Here is a 22,550-nt window from a genome sequence, read left to right as displayed (position 1 = left end):
ATCCCAAGCCATACCTAGGCGGTGGGGTCAGAGTGAGAAGTCGCGGCATGGAGCACTGCAGATCCGAAGGCCGCGTCCTCTCTTGACTGCTGGACCAGGGCGTAGTGGGAAGCAAAGGTGTGGACCGATGACCAGGTCGCTGCCCGACAGATTTCCTGGATGGGCATACGGGCGAGGAAAGCCAGCGACGACACCTGCGCCCTGGTAGAATGCGCAGTCACACGGCCCGTAGGGACGTGGGCCAAGTCATAGCAGGTCCTGATACAGGACGTTACCCATGATGATAACCTCTGGGAGGAGATAGGAAGCCCCTTCATGCGGTCCGCTACTGCCATGAAAAGCTGGGGGGATTTGCGGAACGGTTTGGTTCTCTCCACATAGAACACGAGAGCCCTACGGACATCAAGTGAGTGGAGCTGCTGCTCCCTGCCTGAAGAGTGAGGTTTCGGGAAAAAAACCGGGAGGAATATCTCTTGGTTGATGTGAAAGGTCGAGACTACCTTGGGGAGAAAGGCAGGGTGTGGTCTCAGCTGCACCTTATCTTTGTGGAAGACTGTATACGGGGGCTCTACCACAAGAGCCCGGAGTTCTGACACCCGCCTAGCTGAGGTGATAGCTACTAGAAAGGCAGTCTTCCAAGAGAGATAGAGTAGGGAGCAAGTAGCTAACGGCTCAAAGGGGGGCCCCATGAGCCGAGACAACACTAGGTTAAGATCCCAGGTTGGAGCAGGGAGTCGGACGTTAGGGTATAAACGTTCCAGCCCCTTCAAGAATCTAGACACCGTCGGGTGAGAAAAAACGGAGCAGCCATCCCCACCGGGGTGAAAGGTGGAGATAGCTGCCAGGTGAACCCGCAACGATGATATCGCCAGACCCTGTTGTTTGAGGGACCAAACATAGTCTAAGATATTGGCCACCGAAACTTCCATAGGGCAGAAACCTTTCTCCACGCACCAACAGGAGAAACGCTTCCACTTGGCCGAGTATGTCGCTCTAGTGGAAGGCTTCCTGCTGCCCAAAAGTACCTCCCATACCGGGGTGGAGCAGCGCAGTTCAGAACCGGTCAGCCATGCAGGAACCACACCGCTAGGTGCAGCGACTGCAGGTCCGGGTGACAGAGAGTCCCGTGTTCCTGGGTAATCAGGTCCGGGTGAAGGGGCAGGGGAACTGGGTCGGCTATGGCCAGGTCCAGCAGCATGGGGTACCAATGTTGCCTGGGCCACGACGGGGCTACCATGATCACGCGAGCCCTGTCCCTGCGCACCTTCAGAAGGACCCTGTGGACCAGTGGGAACGGGGGAAACGCGTAGTACAAGTGGGTCGTCTACGGAATAAGGAAGGCATCCGCTATAGACCCGGGCTCCCTGCCCTGAAAGGAGCAGAACGCCTGGCACTTCTTGTTCCCCCCGGACGTGAAGAGGTCCACACGGGGATAACCTCACCTCTGGAAGATTGAGAGGGCGACGTCCGGGCGAAGGGACCACTCGTGTGATAGGAAGGATCTGCTCACGCGATCCGCCAGCGTGTTCCGTACTCCGGGGAGGAAGGAAGCCGTGAGGTGAATGGAGTGGGCTACACAAAAGTCCCAGAGTCGCATCGCCTCGTGACATAGGGGAGAGGATCTGGTGCCGCCCTGCTTGTTGATATAGTACATGGTCGTCGTGTTGTCAGTAAACACCGCGACACAGCGACCTTGAAGCTGGTGACAAAATGTTTGACAAGCAAGGCAGACCGCTCTCAACTCCCGCATGTTGATGTGCATCTTCACCTCCTGCGGGGACCACAGACCCTGTGTTCTCAGGGTTCCCAGGTGGGCCCCCCAGCCGAGATCTGAGGCATCCGTTGTCAGGGACACCGAGGGCTGAGGTGGGTGGAAAGGGAGCCCCGCACACACTACGGACTGGTCTAGCCACCAGCCGAGAGAATCTAACACCCTCTGGGGGATTGTGATCAGCATGTCTAGCGGCTGCCTTGCTGGCCGGTAATGTTCGATGAGCCACAACTGGAGGGGCCTCATGCGGAGCCAAGCGTAACCGGTCACAAATGTGCATGCTGCCATGTGGCCTAACAGGGTTAGACATGTCCGTACTGATGTCAAGGGGGCTGTCCGCAATCGCTGAACGGTCGCCGACAATGCCTGGAACCTCGGTAACGGCAGAAGAGCCCTGGCCACGGTGGAGTCCAGAACGGCCCCGATGAACTCCACCCTCTGCGTGGGGATCAGGGTGGACTTGTCCATGTTGATCATGAGGCCCAAGGTAGCAAACGGGCCGGAGATCACGCGGACGTGGCTGCAAACCTGTAGTTCCGACGTGCCCCGAATTAACCAATCGTCTAGGTAAGGGAACACGTGGATACGACTGCGCCGAAGATGTGCCACAACGACTGCCAAGCATTTTGTAAATACCCTCAGGGCCGTAGAAAGGCCAAATGGGAGGACTGCAAATTGGTAGTGAAGGGGGCCCACCACGAATCGAAGGAAACGTCTGTGGTGTGGCCAAATGGCGATGTGAAAATAAGCGTCCTGCATGTCGAGGGCGGCGTACCAGTCTCCCGGATCCAGGGATGGGATAATCGTCCCCAGGGATACCATGCGGAACTTCAACTTCACCAAGTATTTGTTGAGCTCTCGTAGGTCGAGGATAGGCCTGAGGCCTCCCTTGGCCTTGGGGATCAGAAAGTAGCGGGAATAGAACCCCTTGCCTTTCTCGTTTTCCGGAACCGCCTCTATAGCTCCTTTGTTGAGGAGCGTCTGTACCTCCTGTCGAAGGAATTGCTCGTGAGAGGGGTCCCTGAAGAGGGACGAGGAAGGGGGGCGGGAAGGAGGAAACGATATAAACTGCAGGTGGTATCCCATCTGCACCGTACGCAAGACCCAGCGGTCCGATGTTATTTGGGTCCACACCGGAAGGAAAAACGAAAGGCGGTTGGAAAACGGGGGGGAAGGATCCGTGGGGGAAACTGTTACTGCGCCCCCGGGCGCACCTTCAAAACGAAGGCTTGGGTCCAGGCGGGGGCTTAGAGGAGCTTTGATTCTGCCTCCCTTGGTTCCCCGAATGCCTACGCCTTCCATTCCTGCCACGGCGCCTATTGAGGTCCTGCCGTTGGCGGAACTGGGGGTATGGCCTGCGCTGCTGCTGCTGCTGTGGCCGGAAGGGTCTGCGCTGCGTTCCCGGCGTGTGCATCCCTAGGGAGCGCATAATGACCCGATTGTCTTTGAGACTCTTAAGTCTGGGGTCTGTCTTTTCCGAAAACAGGCCCTGGCCTTCGAACGGGAGGTCCTGGATGGTATGTTGGAGCTCCGGTGGAAGGCCAGAGACCTGCAGCCAGGAGATACGGCGCATCGTTACCCCCGAGGCGAGGGTGCGGGCAGCCGAGTCTGCAGCATCTAAAGAAGCTTGCAACGAGGTTCGTGCAATCTTCTTGCCCTCGTCTAGAATGGCCGCAAATTCTTGGCGGGCGTCTTGTGGCAGCAGCTCTTTGAATTTGTCCGCTGCCACCCACGAGTTAAACGCGTATCTGCTGAGCAGGGCTTGTTGGTTCGAAACCCTGAGCTGCAGGGCCCCAGCCGAGTAGACTTTGCGTCCAAGGAGGTCCATACGTCTGGCCTCCTTGGATTTGGGAGCTGGAGCTTCCTGCCCATGACGCTCCCTGTCGTTCACCGACTGCACCACCAGGGAACACAGTGTCGGGTGGACGTGGAGGTACTCGTAGCCTTTGGAGGGGGCCATGTACTTCCTCTCGACGCCCCTCGCCGTAGGGGGGATGGAGGCCGGTGACTGCCAGATTGTATTGGCGTTGGCCTGGATCGTCCTAATGAAGGGTAGGGTGACCCTGGTGGGAGCATCAGACGAGAGGATGGTGACAATCGGGTCCTCGATCTCAGAGACCTCCTCGGCTTGTAGGCTCAGATTCTGAGCTACTCGCCTAAGGAGGTCTTGGTGCGCCCTGAGATCCAGCGGGGGAGGGCTACTGGAGGAGGTGCCAGCCACCGCTTCATCAGGGGAGGAGGATGAGGAGACCCCCGGCAAGAAAGTGTCCAATGGGGGGTCTCCCTCGGCCCTCGCCTCTGTCTCAGGAGCCAGAGCGGAGTCTTGCTGCTTGGATCCTTCCTCTCCATCCGGGGAGGGAGGGGGGCGAGACAACGAAGCTTCCGGCACCCTGTGCTCCGCCGTCACAGGCCTAGCAGGAAGCTGTTGGGGGCCCTGGGCTTGATGGTATGCCCATGGGGTCCAAAACCCCCACTGCTGCGAACTTTGGTCCTGTTGCGGAGGGTCTTGGAATAGTGCCGCCTGCCTGTCGGTGCCCAGCGCATACACGCTGTCTGTCTGTGAAGACACCGACGGCTGCCTAGAAGGCCATGGCGGGGCCGACCCCGGCTGGTAAGGGTCTGCGCGGGTCGGCACCGAAGATGTTCTCGGTGCCGGGGATCGGTACCGGGAGTCATAGCGGTGCCGGGATCAGGACCGGGTTCTGTCTCGGTGCCGGGATCTGGACCGGTACCGGCCGCTGCTTCGGTGCGGGGATCGGGACCGGGACCTGCCACTGACGCGGTGCCGGGAGGTCGACTGGGACCGGGACCTGCCACCAGCTCGGTGCCGGGAGGTCGACCGGTGCGCCGAGTGACGGCGGGACTGGCTCCTGGAGTCACGGTGCCGGTATCGGCGGCTGGAGTCAGACCGCGACCGTCTGGAGGTCGATCGGCGCCGCGAGTGCAACCGGTACCGCTGAGGGGAGCGGTGCCGGGACTGCGAGCGGCGGTGGGATCTTGATCGACCGTGGCGTCGGGACCTGGATCGCGAGCGCGAGTCCCGAGACGGTGCCGACATCATGGGCTTTCCTCTAGATGCGACCCGCACCGGAGGTACCGGGGGTGGCAGCTGAGTAGACTCCGTTAGGGCGATAAGGTCCCGTGCCGAGGCAAAGGTCTCCGGCGTGGATGGGACCAATAGCTCAACCCCAGATCTTATGGGGGAGCTTGGCGGCACCGGACTCGATGGACCCACTGGGCCCGGAGTTGATGGTGCCGGTGGCGCCGCGGCTGATGTCGATGCCGGGCGCTCCAATCGGGTCTGCCTGGCTGGAGTAGCAGACGCTGACGGTCTCGCCTCTGCACCCGGTGCCGGAGAAGGTTGGTGCCGGGGAGTCTTCCCGGTGCCGGTGCGCTCCGGTGCCGGCGCCGAGATCACGGCCTGCGAAGCCGCCGGGTCAAGTGCCGCCTCTATGAGGAGAGTCCTGAGTCTTTGGTCTCTCTCCTTTTTTGTCCTGGGCTTAAAAGCCTTGCAGATGCGGCAATTGTCCGATCTGTGCGATTCCCCCAGGCACTTCAGGCACGCGTCGTGGGGGTCGCTGGTAGGCATAGGCTTCTTACAGGCCGCACACTGCTTAAAGCCCGGTGAACCAGGCATGAGCCTGGCGCCGGGTGCCGGGAAGGGCTACAGCCCCCAGCGAACAACTATCTACAATACTATTTACACCTAATTACTTAACTAACTACACTTAACGATCTAACTAACAACTGTAACAATAACGATAGTTAACAAGGAGAGCTAGGGACGTGGAGGACAGCTATGCCGCACTCCACAGTTCCAACGACCGACACGGCGGTAAGAAGGAACTGAGGAGCGGGTGGGCCGGCAAGGGTATATATCGAGCGCCATGGCGGCGCCACTCCAAGGGGCGACCTGCCGGCCCACTGGATTTGCTAGGGTAAAAAGTTTCCGACGAACGTGCACGCGCGGCGCGCACCTACCTGGAATGGATGTGAGCAATCACTCGAAGAAGAACTGATAGTTCCTTCCTAAGTGGAGTACTTTGCATTTATCTTTATTGAACTTCATCCTGTTTACCTCAGACCATTTCTCCAATTTGTCCAGATCATTTTGAATTTTGACCCTGTCCTCCAAAGCAGTTGCAATCCCTCCCAGTTTGGTATCGTCCGCAAACTTAATAAGCGTACTTTCTATGCCAACATCTAAATCGTTGATGAAGATATTGAACAGAACCGGTCCCAAAACAGACCCCTGCGGAACCCCACTTGTTATACCTTTCCAGCAGGATTGGGAGCCATTAACAACTACTCTCTGAGTACGGTTATCCAGCCAGTTATGCACCCACCTTATAGTAGCCCCATCTAAGTTGTACTTTCCTAGTTTATCTATAAGAATATCATGCGAGACTGTATCAAATGCCTTACTAAAGTCTAGGTATATCACATCCACCGCTTCTCCCTTATCCACAAGGCTCGTTATCCTATTAAAGAACGCTATCAGATTAGTTTGACATGATTTGTTCTTTACAAATCCATGCTGGCTATTCCCTATCACCTTACCACCTTCCAAGTGTTTGCAGATGATTTCTTTAATTACCTGCTCCATTATCTTCCCTGGCACAGAAGTTAAACTAACTGGTCTGTAGTTTCCTGGGTTGTTTTTATTTCCCTTTTTATAGATGGGCACTATATTTGCCCCCTTCCAGTCTTCTGGAATGTCCCCTGTCTCCCATGATTTCCCAAAGATAATAGCTAGAGGCTCAGATACCTCTTCTATTAACTCCTTGAGTATTCTAGGATGCATTTCATCAGGCCCTGGTGACTTGCAGGCATCTAACTTTTCTAAGTGATTTTTTACTTGCTCTTTTTTTATTTTATCTTCTAAACCTACCCTCTTCCCTTAAGCATTCACTATATTAGACATTCCTTCAGACTTCTCAGTGAAGACTGAAACAAAGAAGTCATTAAGCATCTCTGCCATTTCCAAGTCTCCCGTTACTGTTTCCCCCTCCTTACTGAGCAGTGGGCCTACCCTTGGTCTTCCTCTTGCTTCTAATGTATTGATAAAAAGTCTTCTTGTTTCCCTTTATTCCCATAGCTAGTTTGAGCTCATTTTGTGCCTTTGCCTTTCTAATCTTGCCTCTGCATTCCTGTGTTATTTGCCTATATTCATCCTTTGTAATCTGACCTAGTTTCCATTTTTTATATGATGCCTTTTTATTTTGTAGGTCACATAAGATCTCATGGTTAAGCCAAGGTGGTCTTTTGCCACATTTTCTATCTTTCCTAACCATCGGAATAGCTTGCTTTTGGGCCCTTAATAGCGTCCCTTTGAAAAACTGCCAACTCTCCTCAGTTGTTTTTCCCCTCAGTCTTGATTCCCATGGGACCTTACCTATCAGCTCTCTGAGCTTACCAAAATCTGCCTTCCTGAAATCCATTGTCTCTGTTCTGCTGTACTCCCTTCTACCCTTCCTTAGAATTGCAAACTCTATGATTTCATGATCACTTTCACCCAAGCTTCCTTCTGCTTTCAAATTCTCAACAAGTTCCTCCCTATTTGTTAAAATCAAGTCTAGAACAGCTTCCCCCCTAGTAGCTTTTTCAACTTTCTGAAATAAAAAGTTGTCTGCAATGCAGTCCAGGAACTTATTGGATAGTCTGTGCCTCGCGGTGTTATTTCCCCAACATATATCTGGATAGTTGAAGTCCCCCATCACCACCAAATCTTGGGCTTTGGATGATTTTGTTAGTTGTATGAAAAAAGCCTCATCCACCTTTTCCACCTGATTAGGTGGCCTGTAGTAGACTCCCAGCATGACATCACCCATGTTTTTTACCCTTTTTAGCCTAACCCAGAGACTCTCAACACTTCCGTCTCCTATGTCCATCTCCACCTCAGTCCAAGTGTGTACATTTTTAATATATAAGGCAACACCTCCTCCCTTTTTCCCCTGTCTATCCTTCCTGAGCAAACTATACCCATCCACACCAACATTCCACCAAGTTTCAGTAATGCCAACAATGTCATAGTTGTATTTATTTATTAGCACTTCCAGTTCTTCCTGCTTATTACCCATACTTCTTGCATTTGTATATAGGCATCTAAGATACTGATTTGATCTCGCCTCCCAGCTTTGCCCTGTCCCTCCTTCCTCACTGCCATTATAGCCCGTGCTCCCTCCTGTTTCCAACCCATCTTCCAGGTCTTATTCCTCACTTACCTGTGGGGTTTGCTCACCTGTCCCCGTCAAACCTAGTTTAAAGCCCTCCTTACTAGGTTAGCCAGTCTGTGCCCAAATAAGGCCTTTCCCCTCTTCGAAAGGTGAACGCCATCTGTACCTAGCAGTCCTTCCTCGAATAGCATCCCGTGGTCGAGGAAGCCAAAGCCCTCCTGGCGACACCATCTTCGCAGCCAGGCATTCACTTCCACGATGCATCTGTCTCTGCCCGGGCCCCTACCTTCAACAGGAAAATCGAAGAGAATACCACCTGCGCTCCAAACTCCTTAACCCATACTCCCAGAGCCCTGTAGTCACTCTGGATCTGCTCAGTGTCACACCTCGCAGTATCATTTGTGCCCACATGGATGAGTAGCATGGGGTAGTAGTCAGAAGGCCGGATAATCCTCGACAATGCCTCTGTAACATCTCGGACACGGGCCCCTGGCAGGCAGCATACCTCCTGGGATGAACGGTCAGGGCGACAGATGGGTGTCTCCGTCCCCCTCAGCAGAGAGTCTCCAACCACCACTACCCTACGTTTCTTATCAGTGGTGGCAGCAGACCTCCCAGCCTTAGGGGTACGAGGCTTCACCTCCTTAACTGTTGGGGGTGATTCCTTCTCTCCTGTATCAAGAAGAGCATAACAGTTATCTTTTACCACAGCAGGAGGGTTTGCAGCAGGGGTGGAGCACTGCCTGCTGCTAGAAGTAACCAGCTGGCTGTGTCCACCCTGAGCCTCCTCCTCCCCTGGTGTGTCAGATACACCCTGAGGCATCTCCTCCTCCACTGGTGTGTCGGTAGTCCTGTGAACTGGGACAGCTACATCAGCTGTCTCCACATGGATACTGTCCAAAAATTGCTCATGGATATGGATGTTCCTCAGCCTAGCCACCTCCTCCTGTAGCTCTCCCACCTGCTGCCTGAGAGATTCCACCAGTAGGCACCTTTCACATTGGATGCCACCCCCAGCCTGGATATCAGTAAGTGGAAATTGCAAATTACAGTCTTTGCAAGCCCACACCAGAGTCTGGATAAAAGCATCCATGCTTTGGTGCTCTGTCTGGCTACAGGCGCAGGTGGAGAAGACAGAAGCAGTGCTGGCACAGGTGTTGCGGGTCCTCCTCACCATTGTAAGCCTCCCTCAGTCAAACTCTCTCAAATTCCCATCTGCAGCTCCCTGTCCACTCTGCTCTGCTGTAAACAGAAAGGTTTTGGATGTGGCTCAGTTTATAGGTTCAGGGGACCAATGGGTCACAGATGAGACCGACAAGGGACCCCCACTCCCTTCTACTCCCTTTCCAAACTCCCTTGCAAAACTGCCTGTTAGCAGCTGCTGTTCGCTAAGCTCTCTGGTCACTTGTGCCAGCTTTATAAAGCCCTGGCCTGAGTGAATGCCCCGCCCACTGGTTAAGGCTCAGCCAATTACCAGAGGCTTCTAGATTTCAAACCTTCCTGGTAACTCTGCCTCCAACTGCCAGCTACAACACACGGTCCTTCAAACAAACCAACCAAACAGACTGACAAACACAAGCTCAGCACACTGTCAGTAACCCCCAAACACAAACACTGCAGACAGTCACTTACCCCACAGATGCTGTATGTGCTCCTCCTTCACCTGGAGAACTCCCTTGCAAAACTCCCTGTTAGCAGCTCCTGTTCGCAGAACTTTCAGCACAGCCCTCTTCCACCTGAGCTAGAGGTAAAGCCATTAGCTGGCAGCAGCAGTAGTAGGCTGTTATCCTCAGGGGGTGGAGACAGGACCATGCTTCTGCCACCAAGTTACAAACAGGTGACTCAGGACTCCCTACTTTAAACCAATGCTGAATGAGCATATCTCCCCCTAGTGTTGGACCCAGCCACAACACCCTGCTACAGAGTTCCAGTAATCAATGTGCTCCTAGAGGCCTGGGTACTGATGATCCCAGATTCAATTCCTGCTGACGGAGGCTGCACGCAGGCTCTCCTCTGCCCGCCACCGCCCTCCTACCTTCCTCTGGTAGATGGCGATCCAGTCGGTGGTAGCAAACCATTTGTGGTTCTTAATGTCGTTGACCCCATTCTTGAGGTTGCCAAAGCGTTTGGTGAGGTCCACCTGCAGCAGGTTCCGGAGCAGGTCCTTCAGGTCCGAGTTGAAGTGAGATGGGAAACGGACCTGGAGTGAGGAGGAGAGACAGAGGTCTGGCTTTTACCTGCCCTGCCCTCGTGGCTAGATTCATAGATACACCTAATAATGTACAGTCCCTAGCACAAGAGGGCCTGGGTGCTTAGGCACTACTGTAATACATCTATTAATGTACAGCCCCTAGCACAGGGGGACCTGGGCTACGCCTGGGGCACCTAGGCACTACCATAATACACCTAATATGTACATCACCTAGCACAATAGGGTCCTGATCCATGACTGGGGCTTGTAGGCACTATCATAATACACCTAATAATAAATAACAAGCCCTTTAAAAACACTCCAGGACAATGAGTGGATGAGAAGCGGGTGCGCTACTGAGGACTGACACAGGAGCTGAAATGGTTAATTAGCAGTCACCCCCGCAGCTCTTATTGAACATTTTTCCTCCACAGATCTCAAAGCAGAGTTTCCGCATCACTATCCTCATTTTATATAAGGGAAAACTGAGGCACAGGGAGACGTGACTTGCCCAAGGTCACTCAGCAGGCTGATAGGAGAACCAGGAACAGAACCAAGGCCTGTTGTGTTCCCCACTAGGTCTAAAGCTGACCGTGTCCGACACAAGTTCTTGGAGATCCTTGGCGAGAAGGTGCTGGGGAGGACAGAGGAATATTATGGGCTCTTGGTTACTATGGCTATGAGTGCTCCACCAGTGCCTGGAGATGACTGACGTGTTTAAGGAATGTTTAGTCTTGCAACGTAGCAGGGTTGTGGAGGGTTTTGCAACTCACAAAAGTGTATACGAAAACCAAAGGCACCTGTTCCAGGAGTCCCCATGAGAGTTACAGGGAGAACAATGGTGGTGGGGTGGGGGATGGAGTCCATGTGTTGGGGAAATAGGGGTACGTGGTGAGGGAGGGTCCATGTGTGGGGGACACAATGAGGATGATGTCCATGCATTGGAGAACGGGTGCGTGGCAAGGGAGGGTCTATATCAGGGGTCGGCAACCTTTCAGAAGTGCTGTGCCAAGTCTTCATTTATTCACTCTAATTTAAGGTTTCACGTGCCGGTAATACATTTTAACTTTTTTAGAAGGTCTCTTTCTATAAGTCTATATTATATAACTAAACTATTGTATGTAAACAAGGTTTTCAAAATGTTTAAGAAGCATCATTTAAAATTAAATTAAAGTGCTGATCTTACACCGCCAGCCTGCTCAGCTCGCTGCCAGCCTGGGGTTCTGTTCACCTAGGCCAGCAGCGGGCTGAGCAGGGCCTGTGGCTGGGACCCCAGACCTGGGTGGGGGAGGTTCAGGGGTCAGGGTAGAGGGCTGGGGTGTGTGGGGGGTGTAGGGTAGAAGGCTGGGTGTGTGGGGGAGGTTCAGGGGTCAGGGCACAGGGCTGGGTGTGTGGTGGGGTGCAGGGCAGAAGGCTGGGTGTGGGGAGGTTCAACGGTTAGGGCAAAAGGCTAGGTGTGTGGTGAGGTGCAAGGCAGAAGGCTGAATGTGTGCGGGGTGTATAGGGCAGAGGGATGGGGCTGTGGGGGTGCTGGGCAGAGGGCTGGGTGTGGGGGGGTTCAGGGCAGAGGGATGGGGCTGTGGGGATGTAGGGCAGAAGGCTGGGTGTGTGAGAGGGTTCGAGAGTCAGGGCAGAGGACTGGGGAGCATGGGGGCTGCAGGGCATAAAGCTGAGTGTGGGGTGGTCAGGGCTGGAGGGTGGGGGGTCAAAGGTCAGGGCAGAGGGCTGGGGAGTATGGGAGCAGCAAGGCAGAATGCTGAGTGTAGGGGGGTCAGGGCAGAGGGCTGGGGGTGTGCAGGGCAGAAGGCTGAGTGTGTGTGGTGGTCAGGGCAGAGGGCTGGAGGGTGTGGGGGGTGTAGGACAGAGAGCTGAGTGTGGGGGGGTCAGGGCAGAGGGCTGGGGGTGCAGGGCAGAAGGCTGAGCGTGTGTGGTGGTCAGGGCAGAGGGCTGGAGGGTGTCAGGGGTGCAGGATAGAGGGCTGAGTGTTGCGGGGGTCAGGGCAGAGGGCTGGAGGGTGTGGGGGGTGTAGGACAAAGGGCTGAGTGTGTGTGGTGGTCAGGGCAAAGGGCTGGAGGGGGGGTGTAGGATAGAGGGCTGGAGGGTGTGGAGGGTCAGGGCAAAGGGCTGGAGGGGGGGTGTAGGATAGAGGGCTGGAGGGTTTGGGGGGGGTGTAGGACAGAAGGCTGAGTGTGTGGGAGATCAGGGCAGAGGGCTGGAGGGTGTAGGAGGGTCAGGGCAGAAGGCTGAGGGGGGGGTCAGGGCAAAGGGCTGGGGTGCTCAGCTCGTGGGGGTGCTCCCAGCCCCCTGCCCTGAGCGGCTCATGGCAGGGGCTGGAAGGGTTGTGCCTGTTCCACCCCCCTCCCCAAGGCTCCGTCCCCACCTCTCTCCGCCTCCCCTACGGAGCTGCCTGCGGCTGCCGCTCTGCCCCCTCCCCCTTGCTAGGGCCATCAACTGATTGGCGCAGGAGCGGGGGCGGGGCAGGAAAGCGCCACGTTGGAGGAAGACGCGGGGGAGGGGGAGCTTGGCTGCCGCAGAACCAAGCTTCTGCCTCCTGCTCCCGCAGGGGAGACGGGTGGGCGGGGGCGCTAAGTGTGGCTGGGGGCCGGAACCGCGCCAGGTGGCTGGGTGCCGCTCAAAATCAGCTCGCCTGTCATGTTTGCTACAAGTGCCGCAGGTTGCCGACCCCTGGTCTATATGTTGGGGTGCAGGGGGAATGGGGTACGTGACAGCGAGGATGCCCACGTGTTGGGGATTGGGGGAGCATGGGAGGACATGAGCATGTCAGGGGCGCAGCATGTGAGCATCACTCTGATCAGTCGCTGAGACTTGGCACCCCCCTTTAGCTGGCGAACCCTCCCCCAAATCGCACAAGTGTCACCTCTCCCAGCCCAAATACCTTGCCAGAAACAATCTTCTTGTAGATCTGAATGGGCTGGTCCACGAGGAACGGGGGGTAACCAGCCGCCATCTCGTAGATGAGGACGCCAAGAGCCCACCAGTCCACAGCTTTGTTATAACCCTGCCCGGGGAAAGCAGGCCCCAGGGTTACGCATAGAACATTTGAGGGGTGGGGGAAATCAGCTGGTGGCCAGGGATCAGCTACACATCAGGCAGCGGACAGGCCCTTCCCAGCTCACCTTGCTGAGGATGATCTCGGGAGCCAGGTATTCCAGGGTCCCACACAGAGTCCAGGTTTGGCCTTTCACCCACTTGGCAAAACCAAAATCTGTCACCTGGAGCCAAAACACAGAGAGGGGAGAAGCTGGATCAGCCTGGAGGCTGTGACAGCAGGAGGGGAAGGGGGGAGCAGATCATTGATGTATTCTGGCAGTGTTACATTTCTGGGGGTGTCTTGGCTTTGGGAAGGGGAGGCAGCAAAAAGAGACTTGGGCAGGGAGGAGATCACTGCAGGGAGCCAGGAGCCAGCGCTGGCATGAGGAAGGAGGGGCAGTCTAACCTCGATGTAGCCCTGCTGGTCTAGCAGGAGATTCTCTGGCTTAAGGTCTCGGTAGATGAGATCCAGCGAGTGCAGATACTCAAAGGTCAGGACGATCTGAGCAACGTAGAACCGGGTGTGAGGTTCACTGCAATGAGGTGGGAGGAGAATGTGGGCATCCCGGGCCAGATCTGCCCCCCCTCTCCCAGCCCAGCACCCTTGGCCCCTTGCCACCCCCACCTTCACCTTCCTTATAAATCCCTGACTCCATCTACCCTAGCAACCCCAGGCAAGATGCCCCAACTCTTCTAAGGCCTGGTGGCCCCATCCAGTGGTGGAGCTAGGTGGAGGGAACAGGGGGAACAAAAATAAAAAGGCTCCACCCACTGCAGCGCTTTTACTCACCCAGAGGTGCTCCGGGTCTTCGGCGGCAGGCCCTTCACTCACTGCAGGTGTCCCAGAGTGAGTGAAGGTCCCGCCGTCAAAGACCCAGAGCGCCCTCGGGTGAGTAAAATGAAAGCGCCGCAATGGGTGGTGCCTTTTTTTTTTAACGCTCCCCCAGGTGAGTAGGAAGGCATGAGGAAATTGACAAGGCACCACTTGTGCTCAGTGGGGGAGTGGCCGCTCCCGCAGTTCCCCTTCTAGCTCCGCTACTGGCCCCATCTGGCTAGCCAGACCAGTAGCCCTAGCACACACATTCCACTCATCCTTGCCAGACCCCTGACTCCATCCAGCCTGGCAACCCAGGGCAACCCCTCCCAGACCAGCAACTCTCCCCTAGCCCCAACACACACGCTAATACTGGCAGAAGACCTCAGAAGCCCTCCCCATGGAGAATCCCTTCCTGACCAGCCCAGCTGAGGATCAGATCACACCCTGCAGCATGAGGATCAAAGCCGGTGTCGCTGCAGATGCTGCTAGTCACTAAAATGTCTAGTTCTCTACTGAACTAAATCCCAAGTTTACAGCTGTGAAAACTGTGGCACAGAGTGATTCTCCACCCTTCCCACAAGGAGTGAATGGCAGAGGCAGAAATAGGATGCAGGAGTCCAGACTCCCAGTCCCTCTGCTCTAAGTGCTAGATCCAACTGTCCTGCCTGAGCCAGGGATACATCCCAGGAGTCTAACCGTCACCCAGCTCTAACCATTAGGGACACTGGACCCAACATCGGCTCCTGTGATAACGCTCATCTGAACCTCCCGATCCGCCATAGCTGGGAGAACATCTCCCCGCCCGGGATGTATTCCATCACCAGGTACAGATTGGAGTTATCCTAGAAGGAAATGCAGTAGAAACGGAGTGCAAGGGGGCCCCCCATCAGTGCCTGCAACAAAACTGCTCCCCACACCCCTGCTCCATTATTAGCCCCTCCTTTTCAGGGCGTTAACATCTCTCAAGGGAGCCTGATGCACTGGCCTGGCTTCCACAAAACACACAATGCAGTGAACCTGCTGTCTGGGAGATAGCCTACTACTGCTGCCAGCTGCTGCTGTTACTCCTTTAGCTCAACGGCCAGAGGGGCTGTGCTGTGGTGCCGAAGGTCTCAAGCACACACCTGCAGTAGGAGTCACTGCACAGACGTGCATGGGGAATAGACTCACTAATGAGAGGGCATGAGCTTTATTTGCTTGGAGTATTTAGTGCTAGAGCCCTAGAAAATCGCACCCCTCCCCACACCTCTGGTCTAGGGGTAGGGACGGGCAGGCCCAAGAGGGATTTCCCAGCTGCGACGTCTACGATCAAAGGGGAAACCCAACCTGCCTCCAGGTCAGACACCCCAAAGGAGCAGAAACAGGAAGTGAAGCTTCTCAAAAGCAAAGTGTGAAATTGACCAGGCTGGCTTCATCCTCCCTCGCAGCTGCAAAGTCAAAGAGCAGCCTCCAAACTAACTGCGCTGAGCCCAACAAAGCCATTCCGCTAGAGAGACCCTACCCAGTTCAATGGTGAGAACATGAGCACTAAGCACCCACGCACACGCCAGTGGAGACAACTGCCCCTGCCCTCGAGCCCAGGGTCAATTTCCAGCTAGCCCTGGAGAGAGGGTCCAGGCGGAGCATGGGCTGAATAACCCAGGCTGTACGGTCAGAGGCCTTTTTCTGCAGCCAAATTAGGAGAGCAGGAGCCAAGAAGCAGAAAGTCACTTCCTCACATTCCATCTAAATTATATCAAAACAGTGTAATACCGGGCTGGTAAGAAGGCTCCTGCCCTAATAGTGCCCAGCATCACCAGGCAAAGAAACAGATCTTAGGATGCTCAAAAGAATCACTTAGCAGCAGTGTGGGTGTGAAATCTCTACTTCTTTATTGTTTTCCTTTGCTGGTCCCCACTTCTCTAATGTTTATCTGTCTGGTTCTCTGATTGTTTCTGTTACACAACTCATTTTGCCAGGTTCACATCAACAAAGATCATGGTGTACGACTGGGTAAAGAATTGTTTCACACTATGTTCAGATTGGTCAGACAATTATTTTGTAATACTTCTGTAAAACGATTGGTTAACGTAGAGCTAAGCAGGACTCAAGTTTCACTAAATAAATTGAGCCCAGCATCAGCACTGCCAGACCTCAACTCCCTGCCAATGACACCGTTCAGAAGCTGGAGTCCCAGGATGACCTGATCCTGACTGGCCAGCAGGGAAAGTTTGTCTGCCTTATTGGGAGTGATGGGCATTGTATTGTATGAGTAGTGTGTGTATTCTGTTCTGGTAACTGCGATGAAGTGGTGGGTTTTCTTGGTTTTTTCAGTGGGTTACATGCAGAGGGGGTGGGACACAGTTTCCCTGGGTGTTACTGGTTTAATGAGGTGAGGGGAGAGGGAGTTTGTTGTTACAGAGGACCAGGGACAGAACTTGGGACCCTGGCCAATGGCCTGAAGAATGGATACCCTAGTGACTGGTGACCTGGTGGCCCAGCTCGGGAGTCACAGCTGGTTCTGGCCAGTAGGAAGACAATGGGCTGTGAAGAGAGGACCCTGGTAACCTGAACAGGTGGTTCCAGACAGAGGCCAGAAGAGAAGAGAGGCAGCCCAGGTGACCCTATTTACCTGGAGAGAAGACAATGGACAGAGGCGAGGCTTGAGGGAGGTGATATTGGATGCCCATCTGGGAAGCAGGGGGGCTCTGGGCTGGAGAGAGAGAGTGGGCAGAGCCCACCTGGATGCAAGGGAGAATTGGATGTGCTGTGCTGAGGAAGGCCAGGCCTGAGGGCCCTGAGAGTTTCTATGCTGTGTTCAGACGCTCAATAAACCCTCCTGTTTTACGCTGGCAGAGAGTCGCTCCAGTCTAGAGAACAGGGTTGCATTATTCCCTCTGGGAGTGGGGGCTCCAAGAAAACGATTCTGCCAGCACTGCTTGCTGCTAACATGCCCATCACCCTAGCCTCCAGGCTCTCGCAGGGGCTGAGATTTATCCTGCAGCCTCCTCTGAGCTGACAACTCTTCATCACTACAACCCACTAACCTCACACTGGCAGAGCAGGAGACAGGTCTCCCTTCAGAGCCAGCACCTCTTTAATCAGGCCAGCCATAGGGGATGCCGTGGAGCTCAAAGTCACAACTATCTTTGCTTCCCACTACATACAGGGTGTAGCTCGCAGGCCCCAAAATCCAGGTTCAGAGAAAAGGGTCCAAGCTGGGGCCTGAATTTTAGCTTTCACAGGAACTCCCATCAGGAGGAAATGATCCCACGTGATGGTTTCAAAGTCTCCACAAAGCCAATTATGTGTGAAGTTAGGACTTCCTCTGAGATGCCCCTGCAAGCCAAGCCTCATGCCCTAGGGTCAGATGAAAAAGGGGAATGATCCAAACTGATTTTTCTTAGCTCCAAACCTGATCCCAGACCTCACGCCAGGAATGTTTGTTCTCAGGATATAAGAGACGCAGACTGTGCCCTTCCACCTCTTCAGCACAGTTTTGGTTTTAAATAGGAAATGAATCAAGGAAATTGTGGGAATCGGGGGGGAGACACAGCCCAGGGCCGGTCTGGCAAGCCAAGGACACCTACCTTGGAAGAATACTCTAGTTTGATGAGTAATGGAAAGTTGATGGCCTGGAGGATCCGTTTCTCATTGAGGGTGTGCTCAATTTGTTTGAGCTTCACTACCTAGGAGAGAAAAGGAAATAGCAACATCAGATCATCCTCTGCTGGCACAGCACCCCCTGCACCTCCCACGCACTCCCCTCTCCTGCATCCCCATGCAGGATTCAGCTCCAAATCCCTCCCCCGCACTGGAGATTGAACAGCCCCAGGCCAGATCTCCGTGGCAGCCCCTGGCGTCTCACATTCTGTTTCTCCAGGACCTTCATAGCATAATAATTCCCGGTCTCCTTGTGTTTCACCAGCATCACCCTCCCAAATGAGCCCATGCCCAGGGTCTTGACTCGCTCAAACTGATCCAAACTGGCCATGTTCTGGAAGGAAGAAAACAAACCTGATGTGGGGGCAGACTGGTCCTGGGGGTATCAGGAAGGAACCTGCCCGGCACAGTAGGATTTGCACTGCACGACTGGAGGGGTCTTTAATGACCATGAGGGGGTCAGAGCTTCATTTATATTTCACCAGAAAGGCAGCCCCTCCAGGGTCAGTACTGACTGTGATGGGAGAGCGCCCTCTACTGAGCTCCCCACTCCCTGCAGCACAGCATCCCCTAGCACCACACTGGGTTTGTTCTTGAGAACATTGATATGAAGGATTAGCCCTGTCAACACTGGTTCTCCACTTGGGAGGTACTCCCTTCTCTTCATGTGTCATTATATAATGCCTGCATCTGTAACTTTCACTCCATACATCTGAAGAAGTGAGGTTTTTTTTATCCACAGAAGCTTATGCCCAAATAAATCTGTTAGTCTTTAAGATGCCACCAGACACCAGGTTGTTTTTGTGGATACAGACTAACACGGCTACCCCCAATAATTGATATGAAGAAGTATTTCACATTTCACCACCAGAGGGCCCCAAAGGAAACCGCTACATTTAGAATGAGACACAGACAAGAGATTCCCTGCTCCTTGGGCAGAACCAAAGTCCAGTTTCAGACAGGCGGCCTGCCCAGCACCATTCAGTGGGGGCTGGTGGGTTTGAGGCGGGGGAGGGGCTGGGTGTCAGGACTCCTGGGTTCTAGCCCTCAGTCTGTGAAGAGAGGGAGTGAAGTGTAGTGGTCAAAAGGCAGGAGACTAGGAGTTAAAAGATCGCTTCCTAGTTCTGCCATCAACTTCCTATACCCTTGACCAAGTCCCTTTCCCCTCTGGGCCTCAGTTTCACCATCTGTGCCATGGAGTTAATGACACAGGGTGTGTGGGAGGCCTAGCAAAGTGACAGTGCTGCAGAGGGACCAGCAGCTCTGCCTCAGGAATTACCCAGAATCACTCCAGGCAGGATTCTAGTGGGGACAGACCCAGGACTGACCCCAAAAGCTTTTCTGGCACCTACAAACACAGGGCAGCAAATAGAGAAGTCCCACATGGTTAATGTCCCCTTCCCCCAGCAGAGAGGAGTTGAACCTCCATTGTTCTTCACCCTCCAGTCACCAGAGGTCAGATTGGGGGATTGGGGGAGGGGGGAAGAAGAGCACTCAGTCCTGCCCCCTAGGAGCAAAAATAACCCCAGACCCTCAGCAGAGGCTGTTTGGCAAGGTGGCTCAGTGATGGGGAAAGAGATCCAGGGGGTGACTGCAGAGTAATCAGCCTGGGGCTGCGGAGGCCTTGATTGTGGGGTGGGGGTGGGGGGAGATCTGGATTGGGACACAGTACCTGGGAGGGGTTCTCCCATTTCTTCAGGAAGTCTTCTTTTCCTTTGGCTAGGAACTCCTTCACTGTAAGGGAAACAGAAAGGGAGCAGCGTAAGGAGTGACAAGGAGTGGTACACCCAGCCTGGTGGACAAAGCTCCGCTTTCAGCCCTCCCCCACCCCCCTGCTCAGCAAAGAGGCATGCAGTCAAAACACGGGGTGGGGATTTTAAGCGTCTCAGTAGGATGGCGGTGCCTGATTGGCCACAAAGGGTGGCTCAGCTTGGGATTAGCTAGAGAGGTCCATGCGGGGGCTCTACCGCAACACCCTCACCCCCGGGCCTGCCCCTGGACACACCGAACAGCCCCGTCAGGGAGGGCTAATGCAGACCCCAGTGTCTGCCAAAGGGGCACACTTGTGCCTCAACACCCCTCCTGCCCCCCTCTGAACATGCCACTCAGAGGTGCCTGTTCCACATCCCGCAACACACAACCGGCACCTCACGAGGAGACACTCATTCAACCCTCCAGTCAAATGACATTAAGAGGCGTGGATCACATTGCCCTAATGGGAGGATATGAGATCTACTACTGCTGCCAGCAAAATAGGTGAAGGGGGAGAAGTTTCCCCCCTAGCTCAAAGCGCAGAGACCTATGTATAACCTTCTCTCAACCATGCAGGCAGCACCAACGGCAGGCCCAGCCCACAAGGGGGTGCTACGCATACACAGGCACGCACAGACCCCTACAGAAAGCAGCCGTGAAAGTCATAAACCCCAGTCCCCCACAAAACGACCAGCTGCAGCCTTCACAGCAGCAGCCTGAGAACAGCAAGTGCCCTGCTCTCTGGCACCCAACCAGGTGATCCTTCCTTCGCCAGCCGGGCTCCCTGTCCTTGCTGCCAGAACCCAGAACCATGGGAGGAGGGATGGGGATTGGAGCAATCTGCAGCATCTGGAGGGATATTTGGTACCGAGAGCCCCTTGTATCTTTGCTGCCTCCCGCTGCTCCCGACAGGGAGAAGTCCTGCAGCTCTTAATGGTGCAAGAGATGCCCACAGGATTTGAATGGCTACAGCAACGAGACCAAGCACAGAGCAGCAGCAGGGGGGTGGCTTTGAACCCAGAGCTCACCCCACCCCACCATCACAGGCAAGTCTCCCCCACACTAGAGGTATATAAAGTTAATTGCCTCCCCTGGGGATCACTGGTGCTCACATGCCAGGGAGGGGACAAGCTAAAAGCCTAGATCCAGATCTGGGTGCTGCGGTTCTTGGAGTCACAGATTCACAACCCCGAAGTCAACTTCCTGCTGCCCCACTCTCACCACTACAACCCAGTCCCTTCCCAGGAGCCCTAGCTCCCAGCCCCCCACTTGAATCACTAAATAGCAACACTTCTGTGGAAACCCAGCAGCACCGCGATCCAGTCCTGTCCCTGCCTTAAAAGAAAGGGCTGAGAAATAGGCCAGGTGAGGGCCCGAAATGCACCAGCAAAGCAGGACAACATCCTACAGATGTGACTGATTCACTGCCACAGGGAAGGAGACCAAGATTACAGGGATTCCCTTGATCCCACAGTATAGGACAGGGTAGTGCTGAAATGGTTCAGGGGACCAGCTATTTGCTGGCTACTTACCCCCACCCACACCCCCTTCACTGTCTCATCCCCACAGCCCTTGCATGGACACAGGACAGATAAGACAATTTCATGCACTATCCTGGCCAGACCTTACAGAACTAAGTTTAAGTTGCTTAGGAGTTCATTGCATTACAAAGGCAGGCGGTTATGTTTTTATGCAACATCTACAATGGAAACCCAGGGAAGGGTTATGGGCTTTGAGGGACCATCTGAAACTATGGGGCCTTTTAACATTAAGTACCTTTCCCAGGAAAACTCTAGAGGGAGGCGTGTGCAAATGCAAAGCCTCTGGTTATGCAAAACTTCAGCCGCTGGAAGCTGCTCCCCAAGGAGAAACCCACTGCCTGGGAGTTACCTGGCTGGAAGCGGGATGATCTTTGGAAAGCTTATTAGCGGGCGCATTGGTTCTTTGCTGGGTTTTAAGAGAGTTTCCCTGCAATGCTCCATGCGCTTGCTAACAGCCGTGTGGTACCTTATACCCGTGGGAGACTGGGCTGTTTGTAGCCTCTGAGGAAGGACGGCAAAGCAGGCCAGCTGAGGGGCTCTGACTTGCTGGGGAACTCACAGTGTAGGCAGGGAGCTGTGCAGCCTGGAAATCCACTGGGCAGGGAGGAGAGAGACACTGTCTCCGCACAAGAGAGGTGATGACTGGGAGCCAGAAGCATAAGTGGCTTCCCTGGCTGGACCATGAGGGGCAAATACAGGTGCAGTTGCCCTGACCTGCGACACTCCTCTCACACTGTTCTTCCCCGGCCGCATCCACACCAGCTCAATGCCTTGGGAGGGGAGATCAGCCATTCTGCCTTCTTCTGGAGGTCAAGGAAGACTTGTGAGGCTCTGCTAATCAATTACATAAACTGGGGGCAGCCCCAGACAGCAATGGAGGAATCTTCTCTGCACCACCAGCCTCTAATTCACTTGGCCCAACACCAATAATTTGTTCCCTTTTGGGCCTGTCTCATCTTAGACTCTCTTTCTCTCTCTTCAAGGCCTGGGCCCAGGAGCCCTAGAGCCAAAAGCTCTGGGATGGGGATTGTGGCTGACAGCCCCACTCCTCCATTCCCAGGGCACTTTCTACCACCCAGGTGAAACTCGTTTGTGAGAGAGACAGAACTTCTTTGGGGGCCTGTCCAAGACGGTGGAACTGCCTGCCACAGGATCTAAGGATCATCTTGAACTTCCCCATCTCCTGCTCCTAGTGCTATGTGCCCTCCTCTGACCAGCCTTCTCCACTATAAACACAGCACAGCACAGGCATATAAAAACAGCCCTGCCTGCCACCACAGGGTACGAGTGACAGCAGTGACCCATATCCTATGGGGCAGAACGGCCCGGGGCAGGGGAGTAGCCGGCACCCCCTAGAGGGGAAAGGCCCTGTGTCCTCATATGTGTCCCATTCCCCATCCCACCACGACCTTCACCCCCACCCTGACTCACCTCCGGCCTTCATCTTGCTGGCGCAGCCTGTGGACTCCTCTGCGCTCGGCCTACGGCTCCGCAGCAGGGCCAATGCACTGGGCCCTGTGCCTGCCACTGCAGGGGGCGAGAGAGGCACTCGCTCTCAGCCAGGGGCCCGGCACTCTGCCAAGCGTGGGGCAGCTCCACCCCACCAGGG

General features: G+C 54.7%; 1 protein-coding gene and 1 pseudogene across 1 annotated transcript in view; one reads left to right on the top strand and one right to left on the bottom strand.

Moving 5' to 3' along the window:
- The window catches only part of LOC115650679, a 202,751-nt pseudogene extending 184,769 nt beyond the window's left edge, over positions 1-17,982 (bottom strand).
- LOC115650666 (zinc finger protein 501-like) overlaps positions 1-22,550 on the top strand; it is a 1,041,190-nt gene that overhangs the window by 801,310 nt on the left and 217,330 nt on the right. The window lies entirely within an intron of this gene.

The sequence above is a fragment of the Gopherus evgoodei genome, chromosome 4 (genome assembly GCF_007399415.2).
Source record: "Gopherus evgoodei ecotype Sinaloan lineage chromosome 4, rGopEvg1_v1.p, whole genome shotgun sequence".
In the NCBI taxonomy this organism is placed as follows: Eukaryota; Metazoa; Chordata; order Testudines; family Testudinidae; genus Gopherus; species Gopherus evgoodei.
This window is presented reverse-complemented; position numbering and strand designations above follow the sequence as displayed.